This window comes from Molothrus ater, chromosome 1, assembly GCF_012460135.2.
Source record: "Molothrus ater isolate BHLD 08-10-18 breed brown headed cowbird chromosome 1, BPBGC_Mater_1.1, whole genome shotgun sequence".
In the NCBI taxonomy this organism is placed as follows: Eukaryota; Metazoa; Chordata; class Aves; order Passeriformes; family Icteridae; genus Molothrus; species Molothrus ater.
The window spans coordinates 112,091,924-112,114,274 of NC_050478.2; the positions used below are offsets into that span (position 1 = coordinate 112,091,924).

At 36.3% G+C, this 22,351-nt stretch overlaps 1 long non-coding RNA gene across 1 annotated transcript; it reads right to left on the reverse strand.

Annotated features, from left to right (window-relative positions):
- Window positions 1-1,226: 1,226 nt before the first annotated feature.
- On the reverse strand, window positions 1,227-21,177 carry LOC118683973 (uncharacterized). The gene is made up of 3 exons (XR_004979749.2): window positions 18,862-21,177; window positions 12,888-17,822; window positions 1,227-1,563 (listed from the first exon to the last, which is right to left on the reverse strand). It is a non-coding gene; the product is annotated as an uncharacterized LOC118683973 (long non-coding RNA).
- Between the last annotated feature and the right edge of the window lie 1,174 nt (window positions 21,178-22,351).

A 22,351-nucleotide genomic window follows, 5' to 3' on the forward strand; every position in this document is an offset into this window, starting at 1 on the left:
ATTAATCTATTACAGTGTAGTTAAATTTAAAATATCTCTCACTCTATCTTTTCTTGTCTTCTTTGACTTTTTTCTTTTTTCCTCCCTTTTCTCCCTTCAGGTGAAAAATCCTCATTTTGAAAAGACCTCCCTATTAGTTCTTAACTTCCATTAACTAAAGAGAAAACTCTTCCCACTTTGCCTAGCAAGATGATGTTCTATGAAATGCATGTGCAAACTGAAAGTCTGCTGAGAAAAAAAATCAAACTTTTCCCCCTTGAACCAATATTCAGTTGTGTGAATGGGCATTGCAGGCTCATCTCCAGCTTGTCCTCCACCAAAATCCCCAAGTCTTTCCCAGTAGGACTGGTTTCAATTTGCTCATTCCCCAGCCTGTATTGATACTGGGGATTGCCCCCACCCACATGCAGGACCTTGGAGTTGGTCTTGGCTTTGTTGAACCTCATGACCTTCCCATTGACCCAGTTCTTGAGCATGTCCACATCCCTCTGGATGGCAGCATGTCCATCAGATATGTCAACTATGCCACTAAGCATGGTTCAGAAGTCACTATGTTTCTGCAAATTAGGCCCATTTCTGAAAGTCAGTGCCAGCAGACACATAAGAAGCATAATTGAGCAATCACTTGTCTTTTCAAAAACTGATTTTGAAATCATTTGATTTTAAAAGAATAAGAATTCATTGGATACTGATGCCTTTCAGGGACATAGAGCACATAAGTGACAAAAAAGTATTCAAAAGAATTAAATTTTCCTGGGTATCCATTTTGACTCCCACTAGCATCTGCTGTGTGGACATGCTGAACTCTGCCAGGGGCAGAGATTCTGGGACAAGCTACACAATTCTCATGAATCATCCATAAAAGTAATTGTTAGGAGAAAGACCCTATAAAATGGGATTTCAAAACAATGAAATTAAAATAAATTAAAATTGAATAAATGTACTGTGAGAGAACAAACTTATCCTTGAGACTATTAGAATTTAAGGGTCTCTTTTTAAATTATAAATATAATAGCATGACAGGAGGAGGTGATACTGCAAAATGAAGCTTGAAGAATACCGTATGCAGACAATCAAAAAGAATGAGTTCACCAGCATCATCTTCCTGACTTTGTATACAGTCTTGATCTAATAAAATTCCATAAGGGGCCATAAAATTTTGTAAGTTCTGTTTCAGTGGGATCCTTATTAAATTGCCAGTTAATCATGAACAGCACAGAAACAAGTGAAAGTGAATATAATTGTTTTATGTACACAATAGGCTGGGAATCCACATACTCCAAGGAATGAGCTAGGGATGGCTCTGAAGGGTTGGCAGCAACACAAATATAAAGGTATCAAGGAAGGAGATACAGAGATATACAGGTGGCTAAATCAGAGGTTAGAGATATGCACAAATCTAAGCATTTCTTAATTGTAATAGGAGATAAGTAAAACTGCTGGAAAGAATTCAAGAAGAAAAGTCTCTTTAGATAACATCCCAGTTTGGCTGAGCGGACTTCTTTGTTGAACTGATGAAATGGAGGTGTTTTAGAACTGCTACCAAAATTCCTCACCAGTCTTCTAGGAGGGGAAAAAAAAAAGAGTTTGTAAATGCAGATGAAGAAAGAACAGGAAATACATTCAAAAGCTGTCATTTACTTTGTTGCCTGGAGACACTGTGAATCATCAGAAAACTTGGAGATAGGCTTACGGGGGTAGTACACTGTAAAGCACTTGTCCTTTATTCATGTTCATAACTTACATAAGTGGGTGCCTTTAAATTCTTTTTCTAGTATAGTTATTTAAAGATTTAGCTGCAGCTGGAAATAAGATGCAACTGTCTTAATGAAGTTCCCTTTCAGCATGGATTTAGAATACGAATAGCTTCAGAATTTACACAGCTTTGCAGGGTTCTACTGTTAATTTCTATGTTACTTAGGATTATGAGCATTAAGCATTTAGTTTGTAATTAATGTGAACTATTCTCAAGCGAGTTACAATTATTCCTCTAAAAATTTTGGTGGCTACTCTCCAATAATGAATGCATTAAAGTTCTTAGGCAATAAAAACCCTTAATGTAAACAAATGGTAATTATTCTAATCATTTATATGGCTATAGCAGCATTGCTTCCACACAACTTTTAACAACATTGCAAATTTCGTTACATTGGCAATGGAAACAGACTCCCACCATGATGTGTGCTTTGTTGGCCTTCCCCTTGATTCTTACCCATAAACACTTGATGCTATTGTCACCATGATCAGGCTCTGGACAATTGAAACCTTCATGAATATACAGGGATACCCCACTGCCTCTCCTTCCTTGCCTATCCCTGCTGAAGACTTTTTAGCCAATGATTTAGTCATTAGTTTATAGCCAGTTTATAGTGAGTGATTTCTAACTTTTGTGATACAAATAATGATCTCATCATCTTCCTCTTCATCTTCAAGTGCCCTACATCACACTGATAAGCAGAACAAAGGCTGTATGTCCACAGAATCTTGCTGGGTTTTTTTGTAAAAATCTGTGGAAATCACAACAATGCATAAATGCTAAGTCAACATATTTTTGGGAGAAAAATGTTCTTCAGGTTCTTCAAATTCTTTTGAAGCTGCTTTAGTAACTCAGATTGAGAATCAATAAAGGTTTATTTCTGAGTAGTAGGTCAGTTGGAGTTGGATATTTCAGGTCAGCCATCTGCCCAGTATGACAAAGGAAAATGCTTTGAGCAGCACTCATATATCTTTTTGCCACTGCCAAGCCTGTAAGACCAGATTTGTATTTACAGCCAGGTCAATTGATATGAAGAAGTGCAGAGTAAAATTTATGCCTTGAGGGCAACTATATTATATTTTATCCACCCTGAAGAAAGGAAAAATAAAGGAGGACGATATAAAATGAATGCCCAGTTTTAATGGAGCACTGCTACAGGTGCCCAACTCATACACTTTGTAAGTTACTTTACACAGTTCAGCTGATCAACCTGCATATTACTGACAAATGAGTTTGTCAGTAATGTCAGGACCATGGCTCACATTTTGAGTTGGGGATGCTCTCACTTGATAGATCTTACTGGCTAAGAGAAAATAATAAATATATTATTCTTAGAATGGTTGTCAAAATATCAATTTTCATTCATTTAACCAAAAAAACTTAATTTATATGTTAATTTTAAACATCAGTTCAAGGAAGCAAACCTTGTAATGAAAAACACATGCCACAGAGTCACTACCATTTCATGCTTTATGTGTCTTTCTTAGAATTAAAAATTGGAAACTAGATGCAGTCTTGATTATTACTATCCTCAAAAAGGAGCAGGAAGTTGTTAGGGGTAGAACCAAGGCAGGGAGCCCTGAAACTGCGCCTGATACTCCTATTCACCCATCATGTGATAGCATTGATAAATTATTTAATATCTCCTGCTTTTATTTGGCATTATGTCTTCATGGAGTGATATCCTGTAGCAGTGCATTCTGCTCTGGCTGAATATGTTTAATTTCCTTTGCACATGTCTTGCTGCCATGGAAGATAATAGAAAAATAAGCTGCCAGGGTTCTACCTCCTGCCAGTTTTGATAGACTTTAGGGAAAAAATAGCAGAATTTAATCTTAAAAACTTTCATTATTTTATTTGATCATGATGTAAGCTGAAACAATTTATCCATCTAAGAGTTTATTTTAATGTAATGCTAGTTATGCTTCACCAAAATCCCCTTAAATCTTACCCGGATCTTAGAATGTAGTCAGTGTTTTGATATTGTTACAAGATTTTAAAACTTTGATCAGTAGAGCTAGAAGTATTTTGAGAAACAATAGCTGAATGCCAGCCCTAGATCAACATGAGACGTTCGTAGCCAGGAAAGAAGGGTAGCAAGGAGGAAAAAGCTGAGACAGTTGGAGACACTTTTAAAGAAATTTGGTAGATTTGGCTTCTGCTTTTCATTTAAAAAACTCATAATTTTAAGACTTTGCATTAGCAAATCCCTCAAGGCTTTTAAATTGTTGCATCCAAGAGTTTAATTCATAAGAATACAGGTGAAGCAAAATAAAAGATAACAATGTGTTTCTATGTCATTAGAAGTGTGCGTACTGTGCTTTGAAAATACATAGCAGTTTTGTACATACTAAAGTCCAAAAATCTCAGCTATTTTACAATGGAGTTGAAAATAAAAAAAAAAGTGAAAGCAAATCTTCTCGTTATGAATAATTAAATAAATGTAAGTCCAGAAATATTTGACTTGTCTTGTAATGGAAAGTCAAAAGTTCATCTTTATTTTATTTTCTTTAACTGCCATTTCTGCCAGTTAGAATTTCTGATGGTTTCAGTCTCTCAGCTTTTCTTCCTCCTTCTTCGCCAGCTCTTGGAATGAATGAATAGGTTTGGGTAAGAGCCTTGTGGATTAGAGAAGGCTGAAAACAGTGTGTTTCAGCTTGGAGAAAAGTATCAATGTGAGAAACAGAACTGTAGAAACACAGACTTGTTTTATGCACTTTTTTGCACTTAAGTATCAGCAGTAACTCTTCCCACACCCCCTCCTATTTTTTAAAATACTGCTTATTGGCATCTATTTTTTGGAAAGAAAATGCTTTCCTAAACTTCTAGTCTCTTTGTGTTTTTCTCTTAGATACATACCTCATAGACTTCTGCAATGGTAAGCAGTTACAGAAATCTATTCATTTTGGCTTTAAATATACAGAAAAGATGAAGCCTGACCACTTGGGGTCTTCAGTCCACTAGGAAAGGGACATCAGTTACTTAAATAGCTATGACAGGAGCTATTAAGTAGTCTGGTTCATAAAATCATAGAGCAAAAGGCTATGCCCTGTCTTTTCAATTGCCAAGCAAACCTGACAGAATTCACAGAATGTGACAGAACAATTATTAATCCATTATTAATACATTTTTATAATGTAATTCTTATTAGGATGAAAGTTTTGAAGATAAAATGTAAGGATGAGAGAAGTCTACATATTTCACCTAGTAGGTATTAATTATCCTCCAACTGTATAGATTCCTGGCATTTACAGAGACAAATTCTGGATTTTTTTTTTGTTCCAATCTGTTTAATGTATGTAAATCTTGGATCTAAGCTCAAGGTTTTTAATGGCTCATTTGACTTGCCTCTTAAGTAAGAATAAGAGACAATGTACAGGGTTGGATTGGCTATTTTTTCCCCCTCAGACTTATGTAAGTTTCTGAGCATTTTCATTAACTGTATCATCATCCAGTCTCAAGAATATAAACACCCTTAATAATAAACAACAATCCTTAAATAATGTATTTTCCACATGTATAAATCATGGAACATTTCTCAGTATAAGAAGATGATGCTCATGCCTCTAGAATCTAAACTCTTTCACAGCTTTCCTAACTCACCAACCTACTTTCATTTATCCTTTTACAGTAACCGCACACACAGAGCAGAAAATGATGTCATTGTGCTGTTCACTCAGTGTGTGTGCTACAGTCTCTGTTGGTTTAACTTTCTACCTCTCAGAGTCTGTGTACTCTTCCTGTTTTGTAAACTGGTTGTCACAGTAGACTTCTTTCTGTGTCAGGTCTTAGGCTTTATTATAGTTTTCAATACCATTAATAACTGACTAACAAGATCTCTACCATAGACCATTAAAATCTGTTAACGTGTATGTGCAAAATCTTGAGTGAAGACAGTCACAAGTCACATGAAATTACCATTTTATCACTCTCAAAGGCAAAAATCTTCCTTTTGTGTACCAGCTAAAGTTCTTAGTGTATCACTGACTCCATGAAACATTGATATTAATATAAAAAACTTGAAATTACAATGATTTCATCTTCACCATAGGAATAGAACCAAAATTATTCTTAGAACACTAAGATAATGACACAAATTGGATGTGTAGCAGCCAGATGACCATTAATCTTTTTCTGAACAGTTTAGAATTTTCAATTTAGGTGTCCAAGTCTGGGTTTTGTAGCTTTTCCCCTGAGATCAGAAGCTAAATTTTCACTCCTATGAATATGTATGAAGATTCTTCAGCATTTAGCTCCTGTGTGTGTGAAATAGCTGACTGTTTTGTGAGTTAGTCCTTGGAAAAAAATAAAAATAATAATTTTTGCTCAATATGTTTGCAAGTAAAAGCTTTTTCTTCTTTACCAGCATTTTTTCTTCTCTGCATAGATAACATTTGAAGTATAATTTTTTTTCTTAGGACATTAATTGTATTTTTTGTTCTTATTGGGATATCTGAGAAAAGTATGAACATTCCTTTGGTTTTGCCTAAAAATCAATATGATCTTGAAATGTTATTAATTTCGTTTTCTGCTGCCATTTTTGTAATTGTGATTCAGCACTCTTAAAGAAAAAAAAATACAACTAAAGGAACATTGGCCAGCTGTATAATATATTCTGAGCAGAATTTTCCTGTAACAAAAAATTCTGAAAAAATCCAATAGCTTTAATTACTACAGAAAATGGTGCAACAATTTCTCTCTGCAGAATTCAGCCTGGGCCAGCCATCATTTTCAGATCTCTTTTTGTGTTTAGGCAGTTGTACACTCACATCTGTGTTTAACAGGCAAAGGCAAACCAGAACAGAACTATGCAAATGACAAGTGTTTTTCCTGTGTCCACTCAGTTTCCTAAGTGCAAACCTAACCTTAAGTGGAGCAGTAAAATCAGGATTTTGCTGAGGCTCAAGGTGCCCAAGGAGCAAGGTGTGGAGGGAGCAATGATGGGGCAGTGCTGTGCTCCCCTTGAGTAGCTGCCTTTTGTAGTTGCAGTGTCCATGGAGCTCTGGGTTTTGTGGTTTTTTCAAGCCTAACCCTAAGTGCAACCTAAACCCTAAACAGAGCAGTAAAATCAGGCTATTGCTGAGACTGATGTGCCCACCATAAGGATGATGCTGTCTTGGTTTGAAAGACAGATGTCTGCCAAGGAAGGCGGGAACTTCTCTTGGAATGGAAAATGTGACCCCCTTCCCTCCAGATTTTTATAATTGTGAAATTACGTGGCTTTCAGGCAAAGATATGGGAAAAGGATTGACAGTTCTTTACTAACATTTATATGAATAACAAGACAGAGAAACAACAACAAAAGCAGTAACAACAAACAAAACTAGCAGAAAACAGATGGGCTAGGTGGGGATCACTCCCTTGGTTAGCTCACTGGCAATGCCTGGTCCCAGGGTCAGGGGCAGTAGTCCCAGCAGGGGACTGTGGGCTCCAGGCAAAGCAAGAACTGGCTCTCAGCTCCCAAGCAGCAGAGCAGGAGAGAAGCAAGCTGACAAGCCCTAGCCACAGTCTCGAGGGAAAAAGAGAAAGAAATGGGCAAAAGCCACAAGGCAAGAAGACAACCAGTAGGAGAGCTGTGCTGCAATGGCTGCTGAGTTGCTCACCCCATCCAAAGGAAGCAGCAGCCCCTGGCCCCCAACACTTTCAGCATCCTGGGCAGGCCCTCACCTATGGTGATACTCCAACAGCCGGGGGAGGCAACGACCATTCCGGAAATTAAAAAAAACCAACATTCCCCCTTCCCCCCTGCCCCAAAATGGATATGACATATAAACCATCCCAAAGAAGTTACAAGAAGCAAGATGCTGAGGGAGCAATGCTGTTCTCTGTCCCTGGAGCTCTAGGCTTTAAGGTTTTGTACAGCCTAACCCTAAGTGTGACCCGAACCCTAAGGTGGGGAAATAAAATCAGGCTTTTTCTGAGGTTGGGGTAGTAAGCCTATGGCTGGTGCCAAGAAGCAAGATTCTGAGGGAGCAATGTTGGGACAGTGCTGTGATCCCCTTGCATGCCTTTTGTCGATGCAGTTTCCCAGGAGCTCTAGCTTTTGTGGGTTTCTAAGCTTAACCTAAGCATAACCCTAATCGTTATCAATGAAGAAAATCAGATGATTGTTGAGGCAGAGGTACATAGCCCATGTTTGATGCCAAGGAGCAAGGCATAGAGAGAGAAATGTTGGGGCAGTGCCTTGCTGCCTTTGGCATGACTTTCACAGCTGAAGTGTGCCTGGAGCTCTGGGCTTTGTGGTTTCCTAAACCCTAAACCAAAGCATATGCCTAATCCTAAGCAGAGCAATAGAAGCAGTTTTTTGACTAGCCCAAGGGTTGTGCCAAGAAGAATGATCTGGTGGGAGAAATATTTTGCTATAGAAGTATTGTTTTTATTAAATTAAACTGAGAGAAACCTGCCAAAATGATACTCATTGATATCTCAAAATCAGGGAAGAAGTCAAGCAAAGAAACAAGAAGAGAAACTGAAGAAATGAAATGCTAAAAAACCAAGAAAATTCTGAACAGAAACGAAAACAATAAAAGTGAACGGGATAACATAAAGAGCAGGGAAATGGACCGAAGCTTGTCCAGTTGATCCTCATTGAAATCTTTAAATTAGAGAACAACGTGTAACAAATACTCTGGACAGGACATAGGAAAAATAAAATGCAACTTAAAGAAAATAATAAAATTTGGAAATGGAATGACTACCATGAAATGGACAGAGATGAAGTGACGTGCAGTGAAAAGGACCAAAACTCACCAAAATTACTTGCATTGAAATCACAAAATCAGCAAAGAAAGATAAACAATGAGATAGGAGAAGAAGTTGAAGAAATGAAATGTTAAAAAAAAAAAAGAAAATTCTGAACCAAAGTGAAAACCATAAAATGTCATGGAATGACATGAAGTACATGGAAATTGGACCAAATTTTGCCCAACTGATCGTCGTTGAAATCAAAAGATTTAATTTCCTTTCCTGAAAAGAAAATTCTTCCTTTCAGGAAAGGATAAGAAGTCTTGAAATCAGAGAACAAAGTCTAACAAACACTCTGGCCAGGAGATATAAATAAAATATATTATAAATAAATATATATATATAACTATATATTTATATTATATAAATATAAAATAAATACAATAAAAAGGCAAATAAAATGCAACTGAAAAAACCCAGAGAATTTGGAAATTGAGTGACTACCACAAAATGGTAGACACATTGAAACAGAAAAGTCAGGGAAGGAAGATAAACAAGAGACAGTAGAAGAAATTGAAGATATGAAATGCTAAAAGGAAAAGAGAAAAATCTGAAAATGCTAAAAGGAAAAGAGAAAATTCTGAACCAAAGGAAAACCAATAAAAGTGAATGGGATTACATAAAGTGCAGGGGAATGAACCAAAGCTTGCTCAATTGATCCCCACTGAAATCTTGAAATCCAAGAATGAAGTGTAACAAGCAGTTCGAAAGGAGATATGAAGAAATAATAATGCAACTGAAAACAAATAGAAAATTTGGAAATGGAGTGACCATCATGAAATGGTCTGAGATGATATGAGGTATCCTCATAAGGATCGAACCTTGCCAAATTTATACTCATTGAAATGCTGAAATCAGTGAATGTAATTAAATGAATGGCCAAATGGAGCGATTGATTAAACAAAACACTAAAAATAGAAGAGAAAGTTCTGAACTGGAACTAAAACCAATAAAATTGCATGGGATGATAAGAAGAGCAGGGAAATGGACCAAACCTTGCTGAATTGCTACTCTTCAAAATCTCAAAGATATTGAAATGTCAAAGTAACTTACTAGGGTAGACTTCTAATAAAATAAAATCCAATTTAAAATAAAAGAAATTAAGTAGTTGCAATTAAATGTAATGCGATGATGTGAAGTTCTCCCCTTTAAATGCCTTTTGTGATGGCAACAGCCCTGAGGACTAGGCTTTATGATTTTATCAAGTCTAACCTCAAGCATAAGCCTTAAACTAGGCAGAGCAGTAAAAGCAGCAATTTTCTGAGGTGCAAAGCACAGGAGTGGTGCAAAGAAGAAAGGTGTGGAGGGAGCAATGCTGGGGCAGTTCCATTGGCACTGCAAGTGCTCCCCTTGGCATGGCCTTTACAGCTGCAGTGTGCCTGGAGCTCTGGGCTTTGGGGTTTTCTCAATCTTAACCTTAAGTGTAACCTTAACCCTGACCCAAGAACTAAATAGAGTATTTGGCTGACACTGGTGCAAAGCAGAAAGGTGTGGAGGGAACAATGTTGAGGCAGTGCCATGTTCCCCTTTGCAATTCTTTTGCATGTGTTACAGTGTGCCTGGAGCTCTGGGCTTTGTGGTTTTCTGAACCCTTACCCTAAGTGGGGACCTAACCCTAAGGGGAGCAGTAAAGTCAGGCTTTTTCTAAGGCAGTTGTACGTGGCCTGTGGTTGGAGATTTTGAAGACGAAATTTTCTGATGGAGCAATATCGGGCCACTGCCATCCTTCACTTGGCATTCCTTTTGTAGTTGCAGTTTCCCTGGGACCCTTGGTTTTGTGGTTTATTCAAGCCTAAGCTTAAGGAGACCAGAAAAATAAGCAATTAGAAAAAGCACCTCAACATTAGTGAAACTCTGGTTCACAGAGAAGTGCATTATACAGAGAAGTGCATTATTGGTGAAACCATGGAGTAATTAATCTCTTTTCCAAGGACATGTGTCCAAATTCATGGTTCTCCACAGAAGGTAAGACACTTGAACATAGAATGTTTGAACAACAAGTTTTCTTAAAACCCAAGTCCCCAGAAATAAGACTGGAGATGGTTGACACAGTAAACCAAAGGACATTCTGGCACAATATATTAAGTGACTGTCATTGGACTGTGCAGAATATTTTGCCAAAAATTCAAGACTGCCATTTAGAAACCTGCCATAGATCTGACTGTCAACCAGAAGAAAAGCAAAATTTAGTCCCTCAGTTTTAGTTTTGTACCATGCAGGCTGGGAGAAATAATACATCAAAGACTCAAAAGAGACAGCTAAGAAACAGTGTGATCTTTCATCTGGAAGCCATCAGACTATTCTGAGATGTTGTATTGCATTTGGAATAATTCCTCACTCTAGCACAGAAAGATCGATAATCTAGAACCAACTCAGTATATGAGAAGGAGAGGAATGATATAAACACAAAGCACATTTCTGCTTAGCAAGGACAAACAAAAAACTTAAGAAAAAGAAAGGCTTCAGTTAATAGTATTTCTAATTCTAAATTTCCTACTCAGATACATTAGAGTGGGACTGGTTGCTGATCAGATACAGTAATATCAGCAGGAGTTACAGCTACTGCATAATACAGAGGACTTGGACAGTGACCTACAATGCTACTTCATCACCTGGGTTGAATCATCTCAGCCAACATTAGCCACCTAAAAATTAGCAACCTAATCTATGCTAGTGATGTGGATTCCTTCAATGGAGATGAATGAACCTCTTCAGTGCTACTATTCTCATCCCTGGGTAGGTATTCATAGTGCATAAGATGAATTGTCCTTTGGAGATGCCTCACTCTCCATGAATTTATCTACATTATTATGATAGATCAGGTACCTACATGTTAGGTGGGTAAAGCTGGATATGATAAAATTCATGCTTATGCATTTGATAGTAATGGCATCTCTTCTGTTATTAGCACAAATCCATGCGGGCATATCTTACTGTCTTACTAAAAGATACCTTGGGAACCAAGGCAGAGAAATTTGTGAGGAACAATTTTGCCTGAGAAGAAGACTGATTTGCTCCAGAGAAGAAGTTAAGCAGCCACTTATACAAAAATTTCTCCATATCTACAGCGAGTCACAGCAGTTACAAAAGAATGGGAGTTATAAAAGAGCAGTTTATAAAAGAATCTACCATCTGTGAGGTTTAATAACATCAAAAGATCTTCTATGCAAAAAGTTATCCTATAAAAGCATAATGTAGAATTCTAGCAATATCTAGGGAAGCACATCTTATTATTAATGTTCTTTTTTCTCCTCTCTCAAAAAAATAGGCACTCAAAATTCTTAGAACAGTATTTTATTCCTGTGTGACATGAACTGTAATTCTTCATTTGATTAACAATTCTAACTTATCTTTTGCAATAATAATTTATACACAGTAAATTAAATAGCATGAAAGTGTCCACTTTGAACGAATATGAAATACCAGTTTTTCCCAGTTGCATGTGGTGTTAAAAATTGATTTTTTTTCCCTCTCCAACAATTTAGAAATGTTTCTTCATAAGTGGTGGTGTTTACTCTGTGCACTTACATGCACATTGGACATAGGGGACTGAATCCCTTTAATTTAAAATATAAAGCAGCAGATTAGTTGTTAAGAAAGGTGTTTAAGTCAATACTGATATGAGAGAATAAGAAAATGTAGTGATAGAACACATTGCATGAAGCCAAAACAATAAGAAAGCTGTGGATATTGGTTTTTTTTTGCAGAGTAAAAGAAAGAAGATAACATTCAATAAAATCATATCTGAAGCTTCTTTTAAGCACTTAAGAAAAACTGGCATAGGGAATGGTACATAGTAATAAAATGTAGGGCACTCAAAGTAATTTTAAAATGAGTGACCATTACACACATTTTAAAGATATGCAGCTTCAATCAAATTCTATGTCAGTATGGCATAGAATAAAAAAAATTTTGCAGCATTTTTTTAGTGTCATTTAAAGATATCTTGAAAATTCTATTGTCATTGAAAGTTCATTTGAAATGTTCTTTTCCTCTCCATTACCTACTCCATGGTGTTTTGACAGATCTTATATGCTTAGCTGTAGTACTGATTAAAACAAAACTATAATTTTGTAAAGTAATAAGATAAGCAAATACTATTCAGATTAAAGGGAAAAAAGCAGTGCTAAGGGTGAGAGGAGATTCAATTTATTTCAAAGAACATATTTTATAGTGCACAATTTTAATCAAAAATCTAGCACTTTTATGGAATTTATTCCTCTTTTTTATGCATTTTAAGAGAATTCCTTGCAATCTGCATTAGGAGCTTTTGGGTTTTGCTTTCTCTTATAATACCATTGAATTTGTTCATATTTCTAGAAAAGCATTTTTAATAATGAAAAGGGTAATTTGGACAATAACATCACAATTTTTAAAGTGATCTTACAATTTAACTTTGAATTCTGAATCCACAGTCCTGAAGTTATTTTGAATAACATTATGAGGTCAAGCATCATTTGGGAAACATCTGTTTCAGGGAATTAATTTAAACTGGAAAAAGAAATACTATGATTAGTGTTTTTATTTTGCAAGTTTGCTTTTGATGAACATACGTATATAACAGGCATAGTTTTAAAAAGGTTTCTACATAGACAAGCTGTTAAAGGACAGAAGACAATAGGCTGACAATATTTTAATAGATTCATAGAATCATGCAGGTTAGAAAAGACTTTAAAGTTCATCAAGTGCAACCATTAACACAGCACTGCCAAGTCCACCCCTAAGCCATGTCCGCAGGTGGCGCATCTGCACATCTTTTAAACACCTCCACTTCTCTGGGTAGGTTGTTCCAATTTTGGTTCCTAATAACTGGGCAAAGAATACTCACTATAAGACATTTGTTCCTCATCTGGCATGACCCTGAAGCATTTTCAGAACTGAGACTCATTAGTCATTAATCTCATCTGCAGGTTATTAAGTATCACAGTTACCAGAAATCATGGTGATCAAAACATTTTTGAATGAGGAGAGGAGAGAGCAGGAGAGGATTTTTGAACTGCTATGCTTGGCAATAACTTAAAAGTCCTAAAAATATATTTAGCTCTTGGAACAAACTTTTTTGGTAAACTTGGAAAATGTGTTGCCTGTCTGTCCTAAAAGTATAATGAAAAATAATAGTAGTTATGTCTAGAAAACTTGGCAGCTGTGGCTGTCCTTAAAGGTATGAACACCTTACCCCAAAGGTAACAGTTTTACATCAGTCATGGGTCAGGGGTAGGCTCTGATGAAACATGTAATTTTAAGTTTTGAGTCCTGGTTCAAAAGAACACTTTAATTTACAACAGTACTTAAATTTTTGCACTTGCCTGACAATTCATTCTTAGCTGGACTGAAGGAAATTAAGTGATAGACTGTTAAGAAAACACAGAAAAGATACTTATTTTAACAGCTTTTTAAATTACAATTACTTGATATTTAATTCCACACTATCCCATCCAAAACCTGATGCTTCAGGAGACTTTATGCTGCTAATAGATTTTTCAACTCCAAATGTATCTTTGAGATTTTAATAAACATTTACAAGTGATAGGTTTGTGACTTGATGCAGAACATGCAGCATTCAGCACTCTAATGAGCTTAAATGATTGGCTCAAAATCTGGGAATAATTGAACATTTAAATGTCTAAAATAAATGTCCTCTGAGGGGACTTTTCCACTAAAGGTTTTTTGACAGAGTAGTAGAAGAGTAGTTCTTTATTTGTTATTTTGTGTACACCCACACAGTTCTCAAACTGAAGTTTAATTCTCTTGCACAAATTGACTGCTTTTTATGAGGTAATGTACTAGATGTAATTACCATCACAGGAGCTTTGTTTAGAGTATTGCAATTTTTTAAATGCCATCCTGTTCATCATTTAAGCAGACAGTTAAAATACATATTTATATAATCATTAATATCTAGTTAAGCAAAAGACTTGTCTAGCTCTATTCTAGCTTGAAAACAAGGAAGCTCTAAGAAGATGCTTTTCTTTCCTTCTTAGTATCCCGCTATCCACAAATGGCTGCTTTCTTATTTTGCAGGATGTCACAGCTCTTCCTTTTTCCCATGAAAGTAATTTTTTTCCAGTAGTAACATATGATTATGACATACAGACATATATATCATGGCACTCTGACTCCAAGTCCACAAACACCTGATTTCTCGAAGGATTATATGTGTAGGACAAAGGAAGGTTGAGGAGAGTAAGATTAACAACCACATTCGATTTCAGCAATTTACTTTCATGGGTTTATTCCTGTAAGAGAATTAGAAATCAGGTCCCATAGACACAGAATCTGGCATGCATTATGTGGAAATTTCCTGTTCTTTACCATTTAATTAGTTCAATGGAGCTGATAATTCAAATTAATTTCTTCTCTGGTTTTCTGAATAATCTGCTTCACCCATGGAGAGAAGAGATGATCTCTTTTTGCATCAATCCTGGAAATACTATTTGTTACTTTTAACTATGGATTTATTGCTAGATAGAGACACAAATTTGGAAGCCTTTCACATTTTGAAATTTCACCTCTGTTCTTCACTTCAGCCTGTCACCCAGTGAATTTATCAGTGTCATTTATGTCTTGTAGTTGTGAATTTTTATCAAAGCCTCAGGCATTGCCATAAAGAGTCCAATTAAAATATGTTCAATATATTTTGAAAATTTGACTTTGCTGCAGTTAAAAGCATGAATTACACTGACTCACATGAAGCATTTAATAATTTATGTTTTAAAAGGGGTTGTTGATGTACTCCATTAAGTTTGATGCTAATGAATTTAACAAAAAAAAATCATTTTGAGGATAGGGCTTAAGTTTTCAAAGTTACCTCTAATTCTAGGTATATAAATTAAGTGGGAGTGACTAGACACTTAGGTTAGTCAAGAACTCACATCTCTGAGCTGCAGCTATTCCTTACTTATGATAATCAGGAAAAAACATCCGGAGGCATTTGCATAATCTAAGACTAACAATTGAACAAAACAACAGCAAAACCATAACATTAATATATGTTACAAAATCTGGGATGCAACCAAGACTCTGAAATATTGCTTAGAATGTTCTTTTTTTAGGATTTAGACTGCATTATTGGGCATTAATGTAAATAATGAATAGATAGATAGATAAAATGATAGGGTACTTGAGGGTCTCATTTAAGCCTCCTTCCAATGAAAGATTGGAACAGATGATCTTTTGAGGTTCCATCCAACCTGGACCGTACAATAATTTAATGAGTAGTAGATTGCAAGAGGTAGCTACAAATTTCAGGAGACTCCATCCACATGAATGGTGGGCTGTACATAATCTGCTGGGTAATAGCATATAACTGGGGTCTAAAATAATGATATTATGAATACTATGTGTATAGCCACATTGGGAGAATCAAGTACTAAGGGCAATTTATGTTATTAAAGGTCCCTAATATTCTTATTTGCATTAATACAGGGTTGTTTGAATAGGAATAAGTATATATTCAACAGCCTCAGTGAGATATGTAAATAAAATCATACTTTTTGGAGGAAAATTATTTAATGGCCTGGATCCTGAAGATACATTATTCCAGTTAGAGTGAAATACGTGGAATAGAAAATCCTGCATAAAGAGTAAAACACTCTTTGAAAAATGAAGGTTTAAGTCTAATTGGGGTTCTTCAGGCTACTATGTATATCTTGCTCAGAAATAAAGGGAAGGAAAAGGAAAACCAAGGTATTCTTTATTAGTGGCTATAGTACCAGTATTATTATTAGTATTACTACTGATATAATTAGTACCTTAATTATCATACAATATATCATAACTATTATTAATATCATCATCATCATCGTTATCATTTAACATAATATCTTTAAGAGACTCAGAACTGTAAAATATACGGGTTTGTGGTCTAAATAATGAGTTACAGAGCTACAGATAATATTTTTACAGTTCCACTGGGGCACATTGTAGATTACCTTTTGAAGCCGCATCCTAAAGAGCATGCATACTCACATACCCTTCTCAGGAACAGATCCTCAGTCCGGCTGCGTGGATCAGGAGCTGAACTTGAACTATGAAAAACTTGGCAGAGGGTCCTCTGGGAGCTTGAAGGAGTGCCACTGTCATACTAGGACACAGTTTTCTTTATTCACGTGGGCTTTTTCCAAATCTGAAGTGTGCCAAACAATGTAAGGTCTGTGGTACCTCCCAAAACAGCAGGGTGTTTAAGCTGTAAACCAGGAGCATGGAGGATCGCAGGGATGCTCAGCCCCTGGCATTGTGTGGGAGGACAGAGTACAGCCATGGCTACTGGACTTTGTTCACTTGTTTTCTCAACTTCCAAGTGGAAAGTACCTTCTCAAAAACACATGTTTTGGCTTTGTTTTGGTAGGATCTGCTGCTTCACACCAACAGAGATCTTGGGAGTCAAGTAATGTTCATGTATCAGGGCTGGGACTTAAAAACAAGAGCTGGAGAAATAAGAAAATTATAGACTGCTGGAAACAGTGCAGATAATATAGAATGTGCCTTTTCTCACTGTTCACTAAGTTCCCGCTTAAAAATACAAAGAGGGAACTATTGCACCACTCTATTCTGTAAAAACATGAAGAAGCTTGGAAGAAGACTCTATTATTAGTCCCTCCAGAGTCCTTAGGCTCTGATATTCTACCAAATTAATGGTGTCCTGGTTTTGGCTGGGATAGAGTTAATTTTCTTCTCAGTAGCTGCTATGGTGCCAAGTTTCAGATTTAATATGATGATAATGTTGATAAGACAATGAAGTTTTAGTTGTTGCTAAGTACTGCTAAAGTCAAGGACTTTTCAGAGTCTCTTATTCTGCCAGTGAAAAGGTGCTCAGGGAACACGGGAGGGAGCATGGCCAGGACAGCTGATCTTAATTGGAGAAAGGGATTTTCAATAGCATAGATTGTCAGGCTCAGTAAATAAACTGAGGGGAGCTTGCTGGAAGATAATTACTGTTGGGGAATGGCCTGGGCATGGGGCAACAAAGGTGGCAAAGGATTTTATAGTGCATCACTTACATCTTTTGGGGGTTTTAATTCCCTCTATCTATTATTATTGTTGTTATTATTATTATTATTGTTGTTGTTGTTGTTGTCCATTTTTTATACCCTAGTTCGCTACAGGTGGAATTGATTAGTCCTCTAATTAAAACACCATCACCATTGGTTAATTAAGAAACCACCCTTTGGTACACAAATCTCCACAACACATTCCACGTGTTCACAATATCAGGTGCAACAAGTTAAGATAAGAATTATTTCTCACTCTTTTCTTTGATCCTCTCATAAGCTTTTCCCAGAACAATGCCTGGGAAAGTTGTGTTTCTGTGGCCAGAGAGCTGCTGCCACAAGAAAAAATAAACAGAAAAATATAAATTGGTGATATGTATTTAAATAATGAGAAACACAGGAATAAAATGAAGTATGCGACATCTTATCAGTGCTCATGGTTGCTTTTTGTTCATCTGGACTATACCTAAGTACTGACTCATCATTATTTCAGATTTTCATTCTATGGCATTTCCAGCTGCACATTACCGTACTTCATCTTGTCACCCAGATTGGCTCTCATTCTTGATATATATATCTTGCATACAGCAGCATATTCATATTACAATTCTTCAGAGAGTGGTTTAATTCTGCTATTTCCCCCATCCTTTCTACACACAAAAGCTCTTCTTGCCTTTACTGGATAAACTGACTTTGTGCTAAAATTTAGACCAATGAGTCAAACTCTTTCCTGTTTGCTTGCTTGTAGAAGTCAAAATTTCTAATCAATCTGTTTGCTTAGGATATTTTCAGAACACCTATTACCTTCACAGTGACACTCTTTGAGCATCTATACACAGCAATAGATCAGATCCATTCTAGTCAAAGAATTTCAAAATCCTCATATGATAGCAATGCAACATAGATATATGACAAGTAATCACAAACGTTTTTGGAAAAAAGGGTTTTCCAAAATTTGAGCTTTTATTGACGTGTTTGGAAGACCACAGTAAATGTGGGCTATTTGCACTGGTAGCAAACAGTAACATGGAATGTTACACAGATGATCAAGCATTCATGTTCCAAAGCCCTTGATACAAAGAAAATCGCTATAATGTTACCAGAAAGAGATATATAAGTTACCAAAAGTATTTGCTTTTTGCACCAATAGGGGTTGCTCATGAAAAGCCATGTGGTATTTCATACCTTTCACACGTTTTAATTCAATCCCTTCGTTCTGGTGAACACTGATGTTTCATGTGCAACCCAGATGCTTCAGCTGAATACAATACCCCACACCAGGGTAACACATCTTGCACAGGGACTCATTACCATGACAGTTTAAAACTGCTTGTAAAATTAGAGTGATGCAGAGAATGGGCCATAACCTACCCTGTGTTCAGACGCTGCCTTCCACACCTCAGTGCTGTCAGGATCATTTCATCTTTCTTTGTGGAAGCCAATACAATCTTGAGATATATTCATCCTAACCTCCTTGGTGGCTGTGTGTGCTCCTGGGCACAGAGAGGATCGTGGGCAGAAGTGAGATGAGAGCACCTGCATCCTGCAGACTGCCTGCCACCCTGGCAGCCACATGCTCCACACTGAGTACCCATTATCACCAGAATAGCTGGATTGCTGGAGTAAGACAGGTGTAGCACAACACTCTGTTATGCCTTTTGTAGTCCTAATTGCTAGCTTCTGGAAAGAACAAAAAAGATTCTTATTGCTAAATAAATATGTATGGAAATCCCTTTACAGCTTTAGATGAGAAACAGAATAAAATGTTTTTCCACAGATCAGTAATATGCACAGATACGAGATAGAACTTTATTTTTCAGCTTAATTGTCATGGTACTGAGTATGTTATTTCTAACATCTCAATGAACTGGTTTCTTGTAATTTAAGGAAGGTCACTGTGCGTCCACAATCCTCTATTTTCATAGTTGTCAAGGGAAAAAAAGAAGACTGGTTTTGAATTGGCTAAGTGCTCTATTCTTACAAAGTGTCAGTTTATCAGATCACCTGATGTCACATTCCCATCATGTCCAAAGTTGTCCAGATTTGAGCTCACAGTTCAGTTCTGAGAGAGCCCCTCAGTAGATTCAGCCACCTCTCAATGATGGTTACCCTCTGCAATGCGGGCTATCAAATGTTATCTCTTGTACTAAGGTTTTTCACATTTTTGGGCAATTTGAAAAAAAAAGTTTTTTCTTGTGCTTTCAGTTTTGGAAACTCAGATAAAGTCTTTTCTGTTTAGCTTTATTTATATTTGCTTGTCCTTCCAAAGAGGATGTTCAAGGACTAGGTTTAAAAAATCATTGGTAATATTTAATAGTATAATCATGTTTATTTTTGCTCCCTTCTTAATGTGAGGCCAGACCAAAGAAACGGAGGTGGACTTTTATGGTCTAGGGAATAGCAATTTCTGTTTATGAAAATAGATATTCAGATCTTTCATGGATAATAGTTACATTGTTAACAGAGTCCAATGCTGAGGTATTTTGCTTTTTAAAAAGCATGAAATGAAGCTGCAGTTGAAAGTAATCTGGCTTTTAATGTCAAGTAATTATTGTTCACCTAACCTTTTTTGGGAAATAATATTATCTCCTACATTTTTAATGGATTTTTTCTTTCCCTTCCTATTACTGGTCTTGCTATCAACCTCTGATATGATCTGCTAGCTATATGTATTGTGCAAAAAGTTAAAAGGAGGTTGGTAATATAGATTGCTGTAAGGAATGGTTTTTCACATTGTAGGCACCTATGAATATTTAATACAACTTCGTATATGCATTTTTGGGTTTACTTCATGCCAGAAATTCCAAGGAGTAAATGTGAGATAATTGTATTCTACTTCAAAAGTGAACCATTTGGTACTTTAAATGAGACAATCTGATGAGAATTCACCTTTTTCACTAGAGGTAAAACAGCCCCTGTAGCTCCAAATCTACAAATTTTGGTGGTTTCCTTACCTTAATGATGTAAGCAACCATGGTTCAGAAATTACCTGTTGATATGGACTTGCAGGATTGTATTTTTAAGGTCTTGGTAGGTCTCCATAAAAATCCAAAGGAGCAAAATGCTATAGGAAGGCATATCTTTTCATACCAAAGACAATTACATTTTCCCATCTACCTCACTCCACTACTACTCTTTCTCTTTGGGATTGTATTGGCTGTTCAGCATCTGCAGAAAAACTTAGCTCCTGTCTCAAAGTTGAATTCTTAATGATTAATTTATCTGACAGTTCTAGTGTTGGCTGTAATACCACTATTGACAAACCCCCAAGAAAGAAAGATACCATTTGCGTTCTTACTTCCACCATCATTTTCCCAGATGCAATGGATTAAAATAAAATTTTCTTTCTTCCTCCTTTATCTTTAATCTGCAATACTCTCAAGGTGAGGATGACTGTACAGGGATCAGATACATGACACAGCAGTAATTTACTGTTTCTAATTATTAACAATTTTCACAGCTGTCATATGATTTTTCAGTTTTAATTGGTTGTACTAATAAAAGGAGCGTTTCTGGGCACTGAGATGCAGACTATCCTCATACAATTTAGGCAGACTACTGCAAGCAGTCTTGTGGATAAATATTTAGAGACTGCTACTTACTACAAAAGGCTTCCCCAAAATTAAAAAGCATGCATTTGAAATTAAAATAGTGAATATGTTACATTAATAAAGCCATAAGCCATGCTTAGCCAACCTGCTTTGTGTTGCTGGAGAAGTTTTAATCAATCAGACTGTGTTCTCTTTTTAATAGTGTTCCATTTGAAACTGTTCAAAGACCTAAAACAGAAGACCACAATTTATTTTTTAAAATTCTTGAACATGAGTGGTCACAGCAGTTGAAGATTTTGCATAACTAATAAACTAATGAAAAGATCTTGTCTGGATTTAACATTCACTCCTATTTAATTATTTGATTCCCTAACAAAGATGGAATGAGTTAGTAGCATAATAGCTTGAGATCCCGTCAGTTATCAAATCAGGTCAAAAAAGACTTTAAATGTAACAAGTACTGATTATAATGATGTGGCCTAAATCTAGAAAAATGTTGCATTGGTTGGGAGTTATCTTATCTTTCAAGTTTTAATTATCTATCTAGACAGAAGCAACTGTGTAAGTTTTGATGAAAATAGCATATGTATTACTGGGATTTGGAAACCCTGAAAATACACTATTTTTGGCAATTTTTAACAGATTAAGCACCAGTGAGATTTGAAACTAGATCAATTACTAATTATCATTCAGCAATGAGTCTATCACTGTCTCTGCTGAATGAAAATTAACATTGTGTTACTAAGAACAACATTTTAATGAACAGACTTCCATTTGAAATTTGTAATCTGATGACACTGAAAAGTATTTTTTCAGTATGACTTATATATTCTAAGTTTCTGCCTGGCTTGTTTTCCAAGTCCAAGCTTTAGCTTGTTGTAAATGGTCAAAATCAAAAGAGCTACTGAAATAATATAAAATTTAATATATATGGCAAAACAAATACAGATCTTGGTCTTAAACTGCTCTGATAACTCTCAGAGCCTAAGGCCATTTGAGTACTTGTGGTTTAGAGTAAGTATACTTGTTTTGAGTTAAACGTTTCCTTTCTATGTCTTCTAGTCTGACTTCACTGTCATAGGGAGAATTCGAGATAGTTGTTTGGTTGAAAAATTCCCAGCAACTCCAGTGGGCTTAAGGAGGTTGTCCAAGAATGTATTTGCTCAGCAGGACCCCAGATCAGAGACAGACCCAGAATTGCACTTCCTTCTCTCACTCCCCCGTGTCCTCATCTCCAAGGGTAGGAAGTAGTGGGTGGGGGACCAGCATCACATCTGTGATCAGTGTCTGAGGACTGGGACTCCAGGCAT